The 17,971-nt window shown below is 34.5% G+C and overlaps 1 long non-coding RNA gene across 2 annotated transcripts in view; it reads right to left on the bottom strand.

Annotated features, from left to right (window-relative positions):
• Positions 1–1,251: 1,251 nt before the first annotated feature.
• Positions 1,252–17,971, bottom strand: part of LOC145662771 (uncharacterized) — a 323,806-nt gene continuing 307,086 nt past the window's right edge. Inside the window, exon 4 of one of the 2 annotated variants that reach the window (XR_014127101.1) lies at positions 1,252–1,727. This is a non-coding gene — a long non-coding RNA (uncharacterized LOC145662771). Of the gene's footprint in view, positions 1,728–12,652; positions 14,604–17,971 lie in introns of those variants that run through there. The other variant, XR_014127100.1, reaches the window with a different exon arrangement.

Raw genomic sequence — 17,971 nt, 5'->3', positions numbered from 1 at the left:
CTTTTCTTCCTTTTCCATGAATATATATTTCAAACTACTTGTTTAAGTATAGTTCACCTTACATGGTTGGGATCCCAGGTTCAATCCTTGGCCAAATATGATTGTGGTGAACAATATCGTGCTCGTGGATTTTTTCTTGGGGATTCTTCCCTTTCCCTCTCATCACAATTTCTTCACATACTTTTCAAGTTTAATATAGCTTCGGTGCATAATCGTAGGATAATAAACTAAATATTTCATTTCAATACATAGCCAACTGAAATTGAATCCGAAACTTCAAAGCCGTAGAAGATAGCTAATTGTTGAATAAACTAATGAAAAACTTGATCTCAAATTTCAATGTAGGGGGAGTGGTGGTTCAGTGGTAATTTTCTCCGGTGGTGGTGGTCCATCTGTTAGGCTTTGTGGTGGACAAACTTTGTTTGCATGAGTTTCCTCCCACTTTTTATATACTTTTTTCTAGAACTTTTTTTAAAAAAACGAAACGACATAAAATCATTCATTTCTCATAATCACTGTCTCCTCTAGCCTAACTATGATGTAAACTTCAAAGATTTCGTTTGACTTTTTCTTTAAGTATACTGCATTTGAAACCAATTATTCACTTTACCAGTACTAAACAACCAAGTTTAAGTTAAATTAATTTCATTACTTGAAAACTGAACATTTTTACAACTAACAAGAAATAGTAATGCTTTTGAAAAATCAAATAAGCATTGAGAAAATGCTACCTCAATTATCATTGTAAGTATATGATCCATATAGCCTCGAACTATTAAAGATCATAGTTTGACTTCTACTGTAGAAACATATATGATCTGTAAAACAAGCAAAATAAAAATATTTACCAAGTTCTTTCATGGCTAAGTAGTTAGTGCTCATGCCTTTGGCTAAGTGGCTAGTGCACCAGCCTTTGATATTGGGAGACCGGGGATCGGATTCCCGATGAAAGGTCATATGGCTCAGATTCCATGTTAATCATTTAATACCATGTCTCATAGACCTTCGGTGCTGAAAAGGGACAAACCCAAAATTTATTCGTCCATCAAACATAGTTACTTAACCATAATTTTTCAAGTAAGAGTATACTTTTCAGTATATGAAAGAAAAACTATATGCCTCATCACACTATTATCAAAATACCGCAGCACTGTTAAGTAACTCAAAGTGATAAAACTGATTATTGGTATTACGTTAGGTTTTAAAAATAGGTATAAAATTCATAGAAAGGATAACAGATATTTATCCTTTGCCAAACACCAACACACATTTATTTACAAAATATATACATATCTACAAGTATTTACAGCCCCATAATTACATTATTCCCGTCCCATTCATCTTCAGACCCCACATCCATTTTCCTTTTCTTCTTGTTTTCCTTTCGGCACTTTATACTCCCTCCCCTCTAAGTCTCACTTGATCTCCAAAATTGTTTCTAGCTTACATTCTTTTGTGTTTTTTAGCCTATACACTGCTAATAATATTTCATTAATGCAGTGTTCACATGAATACCACCTTTGTTTTTCCTTATTTAGAGGGCATACTGATGACAAATAATAAGATTTTCTATGCCCTCTGATTTGTATTTTTTGTGCATTTTTGTGTATGTTAAGCGTAGTCACTGGGTTTTTACAAGACTTTTCTTTCATCTTTCTTAAAATGCAGTTCCTTAATTGTTTCTGCACTCTTCTGAAATAGTTGTTTTCCTCTTACTCTGCATCTTTCTAAAACAAAAGTAAAATGTGTTATTAGTACCATATATTTTCCACATGATAGTACAAGTTATAATTATTGTTTTTAATATGTACAATATGGAACTAGTACCAAGAATACTTCTGTTATTCCAACCATGTATGAAATTAAAATATCAGTTTCTTTAGCTGCAAAAACCTATATACAACTCTGGGATAAACTGTCGTAAGAAAGTTAAAGTTCTTGTGGTTCGGATTGCACCTTAATCTGTGGGTCCTCGTCTCATATAGCCTTGCTGGTAAACTCAAAATCAATCAACATTACTCTTAACACAATTCAGTCTTCTCCATTGGTAAGCAATTGGCATACATATCTTTGCTCTCAGAGTTCCGAGGTCATTTTCCAATGGTCGTTTATATGTTCCAAATATCACGTTAATAGGTTCATGTCTTATATACCCTTTCTGCTAAACGGAAAGTTATACTGAAATCAAAGCTAATACATGTCGGTTCTGCAACTTGCATGCCTGCCGCTAATAAATGTTGCGATGTGTAGGATTGTTGTATTTAATCAAGTTTTTAATAACTGCATAAAATATAAAATGTGGTCAGCCAATTCGCGGCTAAGCGATTAGCGTGCGCTCCTTTTGCGTGGAAGACCCGACTGCAATTCCCAGCTGGCGCTCAATTGGATCGGATTTTTCGCTAATCAGTAGGTACCGTCTTATAAAGCCTTGCTGCTAAATATTACGTCATATTAAAAATTGGTTTCGGAGCAATCTTAGCTAAACTTATATTCCTGATATTACCATGTTATATAGCCTCGCTGTTAAAGCTTACATTAAACTCAAAATTAGCTTGGTGGCGCGGTGGTTCAGTGGTAGAGCGTTTACCTCTGGTGCGTGTAGCACCTGATTCGATTCCTTGCCAAATAAGTTTATGGTGGACAATGTCGTATCTGTGGATGTTCTTGTATTACTCCCGTTACGCACTTAAATCCTCATTCACTTGCCTGAATCAGTCATCTTCTTTAGCCTAACCGGCATAACCGTTGGACGTAACACTTTAAGATTTCATTTCATTTCATTTTCAAAATTAGCTTACTCCTAAAAACTTTCTCGGTTTTAAAACTCCTATGATTCAAAATTATTTCCGTCATAATTATTCGAACACTTTGTGTGAACCAATAAAAAGAGTTCAGCGCCAACTCCTCCATTCGGTAAGCAGCTAGAGTACAATCCTTTGACTTCGAAATTTTTAACGTACAAACTTCTTTTCTTATCCTACTCATTGAGGATTCAATTTCCGCTAGGACTTCATGTTGTCGGATTGGTAATAAAATTAGTACGAACACACTGTTGTTTTATAACACTGATTAATAGAAAATTACCTAATAACAACCGATGTACTGAAAAAACAATCACTTTATATGATTAAAGTTCTTAACTTAATATATTTCGGATTTCTGTAATTTACTGTGATCAACCATCATATGTATGATTTTACACTTGCAATACCATTCATAAAAACAAAAGAACTACAAAAAAACTGACATAGCATCCTTCAGCCTAACTAGCGGAGTAAAAGTTAAAAGATTTATTTTTCTTTATCATTTCATACTTTTTTCTTTCTTTTGCTCTCTTATCGTTTTGCTAAATTGGTTCTTAATTTTTACGGTTTGCTTGCCGTGCAAACTCAGAACAATCGTAGATTGTAAAATAATAATAACAATATTAATTAATTAATAAACTATCATATTTGCCGTAACCGCTTATAGCTTGCGCGCCCCGATGGCGGATTCTGGAACTAATCAGTTTACTTTTAAGTGTGCCAGGCGTTAGATGTACGTGTATAGTGCCTCTCGCTTTCTCTTTTCTGTTCTGGTGAGTAACCTGTACTATGCAATATAAACTTGTTTTATATTACATGCATTTATTATAAATAAATACATAAATGACTAGTTAAATCAGTTATCCAGATTTACTAATCAGAGGGACTTGCGCTCGTTACGGGTGGGGTGCCCCCTACTATCAACAAAAACACAAAGTCTTTAATTTAAGTGTCTCCTGCGGTAAAAAGTTCCCAAACTCGCACCCCTGAATTCAGCGTCCCGGTAAAACCATCTATCTAGCACGTGTTTTATAGCAAAACTTCTAAGTTCAGATCTCAGAGGAAGCACTTACACCCTAAGTCTGTTCGTGCAGTACTGGGGGAGCGCATTTAAAAAATTCCGACAATACCACGTATCGCTTGCGCTTCTACCGTAGGGAACGCATCTGTTTAGCTTAAAGACATGTCTTCTTAAATTTAGTCCGGTGTAGTACCGAAAGCAACCGCGTAGCACTCCTGTTAAAACCTGTGTGCATTTCGCAAGTGTTCGTGAGGTTTTCTAGGGGTTCCTCAGTTTATTATTTCTCAAGCAGTGTAACTTAATACCGACTAATCATTTTATTATATCGAAACAAGGTAGGCTTCTACCATAAGTTAACTTTGAACAAAAAATTTTCCCGGAGTTCTACCGTGTCCTCGCATCCCACTATTTTTTCAACGATAGTATCTTATTACCAATTAATCTTTTTATTATTATTATATCAAAACAAGTTTCTCTTAAGTGTGCCCATGGATCTTTCCCCAAAGCTCCACCGTTTCCTTTCACATTATCATTTCACTATATTTTTCAACAGTAAATTATCTCAGCAGCCTTTTCATACATAAAAAAGAACATAGCAAAATAACAAATAATTGATTGCTCATCGAGCAAAAGTAACTTACGTGTACCTTCTGAGATGACAAACTTCGAAAAAATAATCGGAAAATCACCAAACAGTTCACAATCTCCAGAACACAGTGTATAAGCGCGTAATATTATAAGGATGAGGGCTATGCATCAAGGGTATTTTATATATTTTATTTAGGAGAGTCGGTGGGCATTACCTAAAAGTTTTTCTCTGCATAGACGATTTCAAATATTGCAATAGGTGGAAATGTATGTTATTTCATACATTAGGAGGGCATCAACCTTATTTTTCTCTATATGTACAACATCAAACTTTTAACTGTAATTCGGAAATTGCGTTTTGTTTGCAAAATTTTTAAGATGTGATCTACAACTTAGTTTAATTTAGGAATATTGCAAACATGGGTTGGACTCTTTATTAAATGCTGTCTCTCAAATCACCGATTTTCATCTGACATTGGTTAAACTTTTCTCTGCATGTACAACATCAACTTTTAACTGTAATTGAGAAATTGTATCTTACACAAATGAGTCTTTGTTATTGCATATATAAATTGAAATTTCGTTTTCCATGTACTGCCCTTTAAAATTCTGCTGATAGTGTCATTTTTATCGTAATGTTTAGTCCACACTTTCTCCCTGTAGCAATAAGCCGAGTTGATAGTTAGTACAGTAACCGTGACATTAAATCCCTTCAGGTTCACATTGCCAGGTAAAGATTTCTGGTACGTGGAAGCTTGGCTGTAACAGCAAAAGTATGTCATCCCCTCTTCACAGATCATTCACACGGAAAAAAACTTCGAGTAAAACCTCTACCATTGCGTATACATTGGAGCAATCTAGCGCTTACCATAGCGCATTACTCTCTGACGCGACGCGTGCAAATCGTAAACTTCCTCATAACTTAGTTGCTCTGCAGCGTTCGACAAGGAAGGACTCATATTCATACTATCACAGTGTGTTCACCAATTTAAACAATGAGTATTTTATACATACGTACATAGGATGGAAATGAAAAAAGACTAAGTTTTGTGTTCAAGTATATTATACACACGATGCATTTAATATGTTCATACAATGTTCTGAATTTGCAAAAGCAAATAATCCAATTAAATAAATGAACAATAAAAATAAATAAATGAATAAATATTTCAAACATATCAATCCAATAACCTTCACATGTTCGCGATATGTGTCAGCTCGCTCCTCGTCCACCCCCTTCTAACACGACTTTCCACTTTTTACGTACGATAGAAAAACAAAGAATACGATAGAAAACAAATAATACGATAGAAAACTAATAAGTTAACAGCGAGCTTTTTAAAAGTATTTCTGAACTTTTTAACAAGAAGTATGCTCTGGTATACGTACTACTACATAAGTTCAGCTTCATATGGAAGCAGTCCGTTAAAAATTACAAGTCAAATAAAGGTGGTCCCTGGTTCGATTCTCTGCAGAGGCATTCATATTTACATCTCACAAAAGTTCGCGACGTCTTTCGGACGGAAAATCCACAATACTCCTTCTCCTCTCTCTCTTTTATGAAATTTCATTTTTTTAACGCTCACAAACTGTACGAGTAATTTACTACGAGAGAATAAATAATTAATATGTTCACAGCATATTTGTTCTACGTTATGTGGATGACCTTCGTATCACAGTAAAATATAGGTTTCCATGCCTTTGGCGTGGAAGTCCTCGTGTTCGATTCCCATTCTTAGTACACATATATTTTAAATATTTTCGGAACTTTTTAACAAGGAGTATGCTCTGGCATACGAACTATTCAATAAGCTCAACTTCATATGGAAGCAGTCTGTTAAAAATTACGAGATTGTTAAAATATTTCTAATCCGATTTTCCATAGGGAATTTTAACAAGTTCACACTAAAAATGTTCAAGTAGATTACAAGGAAGTAAAAACTATATAGGGACTCATTTGAGAACCCAGGAGGTCCTGGAAAGCCAGGAACCATAAGCTGTAGGAAATCCCATGGGGATCGTGCTTTACAGGGGCTATAGGACTTCCATAGGATCATTATCTTTATATGGTCACAAACAGTGTTCGAAGGAGCTATTGGGGACATTAAAGGGGGCCTGGAATACCATGGACCATGGTCCTAATAACGTCAAAAGCAGGGGCTAAGCATGGGAGCCATTGTGAACCATGCGACTGCCTGGACACACCAACCATCAAGGTTCACAAAATGTCATTCAACCGCTTCCACAAAACGATTTAGAAATCATGACACACTTTCCACTCTCATCTAGTCATTAACAATACACGCTTTCTCTACCTTGTTAACAACTCAAACACATTAATTTACAGTTATGGCGGTGTCTTTGATGTAGAAAAATCTAAATCATCACTACTGCAATTGCCAAAACAAAATTCTTTGAAAAACATTTTTTAAAGTAATAAACACAAACAATAACACGGCAATCTACTTACCAGGGTCTAGGTGAAAACTACTTATCCCAACTCTTATAAGACATTACGTTCTATACATTAACTGTTCTTTCGTTTTCTTTCTATTCCGATATTTTACGTTACCTTTCAATTTATTTCTTTTCTTCCTAGAACATTGTCTTCCTTTCGATTACTTACGCGTTTGTCTGTTATATTTCCGTATGCTCTTTTCTTGTGATTGTCTTTATTTCCTCTTCCGAAGTTTCCACTGTCCTGATTTTTTTCATTTCATCCACTTATATATCCATTTCTCCTCTTTAAACTTCTTTTGATTTCTGACTTCTCTCAATTTCCTTGTTTTTCGCTTCCGGTTTCGTATGTTGATTTCTGCTAGTTTTCCTTCTTTTTCTGCCTCTGCTTTCTTTTCCCCATATTTTCTCCTTTCTTTTTCTCATGGTTCTATTTCTACATATTATCCGATTACTTGTTTTCTCCAACTGTTGTATTTCACTTTCTTCTTTAGATGGTTTCAAATTTTTAATGGTCTTTCGACTAGCCGATTTGATGTTTTCATGCTTTTGCATGATACAGATTTAAAATTTGTACTTTCGTTGTACACTCTCATATTTTGGTTACATTTGTTGTCCACTCGGCGGTATCTTTTAGAATAATTTATGTTAATCCGTCACAAGTTTGATTTTGTTTTTGATCTTTTACACCTTCCTTGTAACTATTATCACTGTCTGCATTTGTCTGTGACAACTGGATAATTTAACAATTTTTTTCGGATTTGGATCGTTTATCTCTTCCGTCTTCTTTATTGTCATAAAATCGAAATTTTCTTCACTAATCCCATTATTAACTGTATCCCCTACATTATCCAGTTTCATGTCACTAATTTCAACTGTTTGTTTCAGTAGCATTCTCTGATGCAGAGTATGACTTTCATTTCTTATTTTCGCCCGATTTTTTTCCATTACTCTCCAAAAGTTTCAACAACGCTTCCTCAAACCTACCAAATGCTTCCATAATCATTTTGAAACCAACACCTAAGTCTGGTTCATTGGCATCATTTCCAATGGCATTTTCAGTATTATTAATTGACACTCTCACTACCACATTCACTGTTTCACAGTTTATCCGGTTTTATTCTTTTTTTTCTCTTTGTCCCAAAGAAATTCCCTCATTCGCTTCTCCCATATATTCGTTGTTATTACTTCCAATTTGGCTGTTATTACATCGTGCCACCTAGTAATATATATATTTGTAGTTCAAATATTTTCTGTTCACACCTTTGAAAGCTGTCTGCACGTGTTTTCTTTATAATGGAAACGTTAGCCATGGAAATGCTGAGTTACGTTAGCCATTTGTAATGCTTTATTTTTTGAGCCCTTATACAGTGTTCAGAATCAAAATTTTATTTTACTAGCGTCGCCTTGTTGCTCTAGCAACAGTTTCTGCCTACACAATTTCTGATGTGTGTAGTTCATTGTAATACACTAAGCCCGTACGCATTAGGACGCTTTCCAGAGAATTCGTATCTTTGTATAAATAGCGCAGGACGGAGTTAACGGATGTTAACTGGGGGAATAGTCAGTAATACATCTATCACTATTATAATTCGTTTCACTCTATTCATACATTAAATATCATCGTCGTATATGTATATATATTTTCAATTATTGTACTATAAATTATATGAGCCGACTCTTCTCCATTTATACATAATATCCGACTTATACTACGCTGTTACCGTAAATAGTATTCCAGATCACTACGTTCTACTAACTACATTCGATTCTTCATTTGAGAGGCTGCTTTTACAGATACACAACTACTATCAGTAGGTCTACGTCTGTACATTGATTTAGTTTTTACGTTTTCCATTCTAACTTGACATTAAAAAATTATACGACAGTGGCATATATTTTAAAATTATTTAGCTGTTATTCTAGAGTTACATAATTTTGGCATGGTGACAAGCGACGTAAGAGAGTTTTAGGTTTAATGATTCTTAGGACGGCATTTACTATTACTCTATTATCTACCAACAAATCAACAAAATTTTAGTTTCTACCAATAAGATATGTACAATATGTTTCCATTAACTTGCTATCATATTGTCTCTATTCTTGAATGCTCAAACTACCATAAAATCTGTAAAATCAAAAAAAAAGTGTTTTTTTTTTACTTTTCAGATTACATTAAAATCAATTTGTTATATATGTTCTTTTTTTTTATCAAGGCATAATCTAATGTTTAAATAGGGAAATAATATTCAAGGAGATCACAAGACTTCCTAGTCATACAGTGCATACCATTATTCGTATTGTAGGAACTACAATTTTAATATTACTAACAAGGGACATCACCCAATTGCCCGGCTCCGATTTCAACGAATTTTTTCTAGATGATAGAGGACATATATGTATTATTTATGATGACCTAAATATTTGCCATGGTGCATGTTTTCTACTTTTTATAATTTTTAAGAGTTGTGATATGGTTATTAGAGATTACTGCAGAAGTCCCTTACTAACCTTTGTAAACCTAGCGTTAATGAAAGAATAACAATGTAGATACGTATAAGACCTGGGGGGAAGTTGTACGATAGTATGACCTTGACGGCAGCCATCTTGAAATCCGCCATTTTGAATTAAGGTCAAGTTTTCAAAATTGGAATAGGGTAATATGATACATAATTTCGGGCTAGAATTTAATCAGGAAGACAGTGGTGAAGCTAGTTTTGAGATACACCTATTTGGGGAAAAGTTACAGGCATTTAATTGTTTACTTACTACGTGCGAAAATCCCTTACCCCCGCTTCTAACCCGCGTATTAATTATAATAAGTGCATAAAAGCTTCGGTAATACATATTATGCCTAGAGTGAAGTGATACGGTAAGGGGATCCTTGATGGCAGCCATCTTGAAATCCGCCATTTTGAATTGAAGTGAAGTTTGAAAAATAAAAACCATAGAATGTGATACCTCATTTTAATATCAAATTTTCCCAAAAAGCTAATGGTATGCTTATTTTTGTTCTATAATTAACCAGTGTGAATTAAGCCTGCTTCTAATGGACACCAAACGTCCATTATTCGATCTTTCAAATTGTCAACACTCCTAATTTTCACCGCATGTTTTAAAATTCGAACTGGCACTCTGCAATTGTTGCCATGGGTCAGGTTTTCTAAATTTATTACATTTTTTAAGAGTTGCGATTTATCAGTTCGTGAATAGTGTTGAGATAGTCATCCACCAATCTTTCTGAATTTTGAAGACTTGCAATGTAATTATATTTTAAACGAGAATACATGAAGAACCTATGGACCTATGTGACGTAAAGAAATACAAATGAAATTATAACAAATTGGTGTTATACGAACACCAAATTATAAGGAAATGTACCCTACATGTTGCGCAATCGACAAACAATAAAATATTTTTAATAAATACAACATTTAAGAAACGGCAGCAATGCTAGAAAATATCAAAGAGGCGTTATATGACTGTTCCCACAACATTGTTTGTACCATGAACATAATATGAAAACAGGTAACTTGTTTATAAAGAGGCGTAACTGAATTGAGTGCCCGATTAACAACTCTTAAAAAATAGAATAAATTTAGAAAACACGAGCCATGGCAACAACTGCAAAGTGCTAGTTGGAATCTTAAAACATGCGGTGAAAACTAGGAGTGTTGCCAATTTGAAAGATCGAATAATGGACGTTTGGTGGTCATTAGAAGCAGTCCTAAATTCACACTGGTTAATTATAGAACAAAAATAATCATACCATTGGCTTTTTGCGAAAAAATGATATTAAAACGAGGTGCCACATGCTATGGTTTTCATTTTTCAAACTTAACTTCAATTCAAAATGGCGGATTTCAAGATGACTGCCATCAAAGATACCCTTACCGTATCACTTCGCTCTAGGCATAATATGTATTATCGAAGCTTTTATCCACTTATTATAATTAATACGCGGGCTAGAAGAGGAGATAAGGGATTTTCGCACGTAGTAACTAAACAATTAAATGCCTGTAACTTTTTCCCAGATGAGTGAATTTCAAAACTAGCTTCACCATTGTCTTCCTGATTAAATTGTAGCCCGAAATTATGTAATATATTGCCCTATTCCCATTTAAAAAACTTGTCCTTAATTCAAAATTGCGGATTTCAAGATGGCTGCCGTCAAGGTCATACCTACCATACAACTTCCCCCCAGGTCTTATATGTATCTACATGGTTGTTCTTTCATTAACGATGCGTTTACAAAGGTTAGGAAGGGACTTCCGCAGTAATCTCTAATAACCACATCATAACTCTTAAAAATTATAAAAAATAGAAAACATGCACCATGCCAAAAATTTCCGTCATCATAAATAATACATATATGTCCTCTATCATCTAGAAAAATTTCGTTGAAATCGGAGCCGGACAATTGGGTGATGTCCCTTGTAAAAATACTGCAACATAAAATAAGTTAAATAACAACAGCAACTATGATCTGTTTGACTATTAACACATCGTTATACGATGTGTAATGGGACGTTAAATAACGGGGCGTAACAATTACCGGCGCCATTGCAAAAAGAAATCGTAAAAAATTTAATGTAATAAACACAAACAATAACACAATCTACCTACCACGGACTAGGTGAAAACTACTTATCCCCACTCTTATAACACATTACGCTCTACACATTAGCAGTTCTTTTGTTTCCTTTCTTTTCAGCAATTTTACGTTACCTTTCAATTTATTTCTTTTCTCCCACGTACATTCTCTTCCTTTCGATTGGTTAGGCTTTTTTCTGTTTTTCTTCCGCATGCTGTTTTCTTATGACTCCTTTACTTCCCTATTCCAATCTTTCCACTGTCCTCCTGAATTTTTTCCTTTCAACCACTTGTACATCCACATCTCCTTCTTGAACTTCTTTCGTTTACCATTTCGATTTCTAAGTACTCTCCTTTTCTTTCTTATTCGCTTCCGATTTCTTATGTTGATTTCTGCAAGTTTCTTTCTTCCTTTTCTGCCTCTGCTTTCGTTTTCCAATATTTTCTTCTTTCTTTTTCTCTAGCTTCTATTTCTCCATATTATCCGATACCTTGTTTTCTCCAACTGTTGTATTTCACTTTCTTCTTTAGATGGTTCTAACTACTTTTAAGGTCTTTCCACTAGAACGTTTGATGTTTTCATGCTTTTGCATGATACAGATTTAAAATCTGTACTTTCGTCATATACTGTCATATCTTTGATTAAATTTGTTCGACCACTCGGTGATATCGTTTAGAATAGCTTCTGTTAATCCGTCACAATGTTGATCCTTTTCTTAATTCTTTACAACTTCCTTATAGCTATTGTTATCAGTGCTTGCATTTGCCTGTAACAACTCGATAATTTCACCAATTTCCTTCGCTTTTCGATCCTTTATCTGTTCCATCTTCTTTCATGTCACAAAATCCAAATTTTATTCACTCATTCCATTATAAAATGTATCCACTACTTTATCCACTTTCATATCACTAATTTCAACTGTTTGTTTCAGTTCCATTATCTGATACAGGGTATCACTTTCATTTGTTATTTTAGTCCGACTTTTTCTCCATACGTTTCAACAACACTTCCTCAAGCCTTTCAAATAACTCCATAATCATTTTGAAATCAACATCTAAGTCTGGGTTTATTAACATCATTTTCCGTAGATTTTCAGTATTATTAATTGAGACACTCTCACTACCATATTTGTTGTTACTCATTTTATCTAGTTTCATTCTTTTTTCATTTTGACCCTAATGAATTCCCTCATTCACTTTTCCCATATATTCGTTGTTACCACTTCCAATTTGGCTGTCATTACATCGTTTTAGGTAGTAATATATATTTGTTGTTCAAATACTTTGTGCTCAAACCCCTGACGGCTGTCTGAACGTGTTTCCTTTACAAGAGAAACATATACTGGGTTTTGTTACCCATTTGTACAGCTTTCCTTCTTTGAATCCTTATACAGTGTTCAGTATTAAAACTTTATTTTACTACGGTCGCCATGTTCCTCTAGTAACAGTTTCTGCTTTCACAAATTCTGATGTGTGTAGTTCATTGCAATACACTAAGCCGAACGCATTAGGACGCTTTCCAGAGAGTACAGATCCTTGTCAAGATAGCGCAGGACGGACTTAACGGATGTTGTGTCGTATAATTATGATAGACTTAAAATTTGGTTGAAATGACAATAAGCTTACGGTGATGTAACCAAGGTCGACAGTTATATCATTTAGCAAACCAAAAAAATATACAATTGAATGAAGTTTCCGTATATTCGTTTTATGTGCAAACTTCATAATCCATAGTAATTAGCAGCACATACAAAGCCATACACAGTTAAGTTTCGTACAATAATGTAACGCAAGGCCAACATAAGATCTAGAACATCACTAACATCAATTAGCAGCAGAGCATGATCTTTAAGTTAACTGGGTAAATAGTCAGTATTACATCTTTCTCTACTATATTTCTTTTCACTTTATTCATAAACTAATTATCATGAACGGAGTACAGTCGGCTCATATAAGTTATAGTAAAATAATTCAGAATATATATACATATTTATATTCTGAATTATTTTACTATAACTTATATGAGCCGACTGTACTCCGTTTATACATAATATCCTACGTATACTACGCTGTTGTCATAAATAGTACTCTAGATCTTTTAACTACTTCCGATTCTTCAATTAAGAGGCTGCTTTTACAGATACACAACTACTCTCAATAGGTCTACGTTGTACATTGATTTAGTTGTTACATATTCCATTCTAACTTGACATTAACAAAATTATTCGACACTGGCATATATTTTATAAATATTTAGCTGACATTCTAGAATTACATAACTTTGGCATGGTGACAAACGACGTAAGAGAGTTTTAGGGTCAATGACTTTTAGCTCGACATTTGCTGTTACTGTATTATCTACCAAGAAATCAACAAAATTTCAGTTTCTACCAATATGATATATACAATGTATTACCACGAACTACTACAATGTCTCTTCTTTGAGTGCTCAAACTACCATAAAGTCGGTAAAATCACAAAGCGTATTTTTCTTTAGTTTTCAGATTACATTAAAATCAATGTTATATGTTCTTTTAAAAGCCTAATCTAACGTTGAAATAGGGAAATAGTATCAAGGAGATGACAAAAGTTCCAAGTTATACAGTGCATACCATTATTCGTAACATGTAAACTAGTTTTAATGTTACTAAGACTACGGCAACATAAAATAGATTAAATAACAACATATATAAACCCTGTGATTATTAAAATATCGTTGTAAAATTCTAATGGAACGTTAAATAAAAAAGCGATACAATTACCAGCGCCGTTGCAAATAGAAATTCTTTGAAAAAATATTTTTAAGAGTAATGCACACAAACAATAACACTACAATCTACTTAAAAGGGTCTAGGTGAAAACTGCTTATCACCACTCTTGTAAGACATTACGCTATACACGCTATAAACATTTGTTTTATTTTCTTTCCTTTCCGAAAATTTCCCGAACTTTCCATTTATTTTTCTTCCTTTACATTGTCTTTATTTCGAATGTTTATGCTTTCTTCTGTTATATTTCTGGATGTTGTTCTCTTGTGACTCCTTTGCATTCCTATTCCGATGTTTCCACTGCCCTCCTGAATTCTTTCCTTTCATCCACTTGTACATGCATGTCTCCTCTTTGAAGTTCTTTCGAGGCATCTTTTAAAGAAATAAAAGTACTATGTATAGGTCTACGTCTTTACATTGATTCAGTTGTTTCATATTCCATTCTAACTTGACACTAACAAAATTATACAAGAGTGTCATATATTTTATAATTATCTAGTTGTTATTCTAGAATTACCTAATTTTGACATGGTGACAAGCGATGTAGGAGACTTTTAGGTTTAATGACTTTTAGTACGACATTTGCTATTACTCTATTATCTACCAACAAACCAACCAAATTTCAGTTTCTACCAATACGATATAAACAATGTGTTTCTGTACACTTCCTGTGATATTGTCTCCATTTTTGAATGCTCAAACTACCTTAGAATCGGTAGTAGTGCAACATAAAATAAAATAAACCAGAACAACAAATACAAACAGTTTGATTACTAACTGATCGTTATGAAATGTGTAATGGAACGTTGAATATCGGGGCGTTACAGTTACCGGCGCCATTGCAAAAAGAAATTGTTTTGAAAAAATTAAAGTAATAAACACAAACAATAACACAACCTACTTACCAGGGACTACGTGAAAATTACTTATCCCAACTCTTGTAGGACATTACCGTGTACACGTTAGCTGTTCTTTTGTTTTCTTTCTTTTCCGAAATTTTATGAAACCTTTCAATTTATTTCTTTTCTTCCACGTACATTGTCTTCCTTTCGATTGGTTAGGCTTTTTTCTATTTTCCTTCCGCATGTTGTTTTCTTATGACTCCATTACTTCCCTATTCCAATCTTTCCACTGTCCTCCTGATTTTTTTTCCTTCAACCACTTGTACATCCATGTCTCCTTCCTGAACTTCTTTCGTTTACCCTTTCGATTTCTGAATACTGTCCCTTTCCTTCTTTTTTGCTTCCGATTTGTTACGTTCATTTCTGCTAGTTTCTTTCTTCCTTTTCTGCCTCTGCTTTCGTTTTCCAATATTTTCTTCTTTCTTTTTCTGCAGCTTCTATTTATACATATCCGATTACTTGTTTTCCCCAATTGTTGTATTTCACTTTCTTGTTTAGATGGTTCTAACTACTTTTAAGGTCTTTCCACTAGAACGTTTGATGTTTTCATGCTTTTGCATGATACAGATTTAAAATCTGTACTTTCGTCATATACTGTCATATCTTTGATTACATTTGTTCGCCACTCGGTGATATCTTTTAGAATAGCTTCTGTTAATCCGTCACAATGTTGATCCTTTTCTTAATCCTTTACAACTTCCTTGTAATTATTGCTATCAGTGTCTGCATTTGTCTGTGACAACTCGATAATTTCACCAATTACCTTAGGTTTTGGATCCTTTATCTGTTCGATCTTATTTCGTGTCACAAAATCCAAATTTTATTCACACATTCCATTATAAAATGTATCCACTACTTTATCCACTTTCATATCATTAATTTCAACTGCTTGTTTCAGTTCCATTCTCTGATACAGGATATCACTTTCATTTCTTATTTTCGCCTGACTTTTTCCTTTATTCTACATAAGTTTCAACAACACTTCCTCAACCCTATCAAATGCTTCCATAATCATTTTGAAACCAACATCTAAGTCCGGCTCATTAACATCATTACCCGTGTCATTTCCATTATTATTAATTGAGACTCTCTCACTACCACATTCACTGTTACTCATTTTATCTGGTTTCATTCTGTTTTCATTTTGTCCTTATTAAATTCTCTCATTCGGTTTCCTATATATTCGTTATTGCCACTTCCAATCGTGCCACCATGTAATATATATTTGTTGTTAAAATATTTTCTTTCAAACCTCTGACGGCTGTCTGCATGTGTTTACTTTATAATGGAAACGTATCCTGGGTTAGTTTAGCCGTTTCTAATTCTTTCCTTCGTTGAGTCCTTATACATTGTTCAGTATCAGGACTTTACTTTAATAGCGTCGCCATGTTGCCCTAGCAACAGTTTCTACTTTCACAATTCCTGATGTGTGTACTTCATTGCAAGACAATAAGCCCGTACGCATTGAAATGAAATGAAATCTTTGAGTTTTACGTCCCACGCTTATGCCGGTTAGGCTAAAGGAGACGGTGATGATGAATAATGAATGAAATGGTGGAATGAAGAAAGTGGGAGGAAACGGGAGAACCCCGAGAAAATCCACGCCCGTACGCATTGAGACGCTTTCCAAAGAATCCAGATCCTTGTACACATAGCGTAGAACGAAGTTAACGGATGTTGCTTCGTATAATTATGATAGACCTAAAATATTGATTGAAATGATAATAAGCTTACTTTGATATGACCAAAGTCTACATTTATATTAATTATCAAACCAAAAAACAATACAATTGAAGATAGTTTTCTTATGAGGAATGCGGCGTAGGATCCACACTGCGTACGATCCAAACTGCGTAAAATAAAAAAAATCAGCTCAAAACCTGTTTGGATCCTACGCAGGTTTGGTCCTGCGCCGTTGCCCTGAAATAATTCAAGTTTTAATCATGCGCTCAAAAAATATATTTTTATCACCTCTTTAATTTGTTTAACTTGTGCAGCTATCAATTAGGGTTATATTCATGGACTCCGCACGACCTAAACTGCGTAGAATCCAAACTGCGTAGGATCCAAACTGCGTAGAATCCAAACTGCGTAGAATCCACACTACGTAGGATCCACACTGCGTAGGATCCAAACTACGTACGATCAAAACTGCGTAGGATCCACACTGTATACGACCAGGGGCGTCGCTAAGGGGGGAAAGGGGGGAGCAAGTCACCGACTTCTGATCGAGTTGGCATTTTCTTAATTACCCAGTTGTTGTGAATTATCAATTCTTTTACGGACTTGGCAGTTGGAACAATTCAAGATTTATGTAATTAGTCTAGGTTTTTGGCTAGGTGGGGCTTCGTCTCAAATTTACCAACTTCTGAGCAAGTTGGCAAATTAAAATGCCTAGTTGCCAGTTATTACTTTGAAGACTGTCGTCCCGTTCAATCAGAGCCGTAGCTAGAGGGAGCAAGCAAGACGCTCGCTCCGAGCGCTGATAGCAAGGGGCGTCGAACGAGCAAGAAAAAAGGAAAAGTGTTGAAAATGAATAAACGACGCGGCACCCCGTAAAAGTTCTGGCGCCCTATTAAACCAACATTGTCGGTTAGCAAAGAAATGGATTTGTTAAAAATTTTCTTGCTCGCTCCGCTCGCAACATAAACGTTTGAATAAGTCACAAGTTTTCCACTTATTAAAGAAAGTTATTATATATGATTTATTAATGACGATGTGATATCAAGGTGCTGAGTAATGTCTTATAGATTATGCAGGAGCATTTTCAAAGTCAAACGGTCAAAGTCTGAAATGTGTTTTGATTGTAATGAATTTGCTTAGTTAATCACGCCTTTC

This window comes from Thermobia domestica, chromosome 10 (genome assembly GCF_964235325.1).
Source record: "Thermobia domestica chromosome 10, izTheDome1.hap1.1, whole genome shotgun sequence".
NCBI lineage: Eukaryota > Metazoa > Arthropoda > Insecta > Zygentoma > Lepismatidae > Thermobia > Thermobia domestica.
The sequence above is the reverse complement of the archived record's forward strand: the minus strand, read 5'-3'. Positions and strand labels throughout refer to the sequence as shown.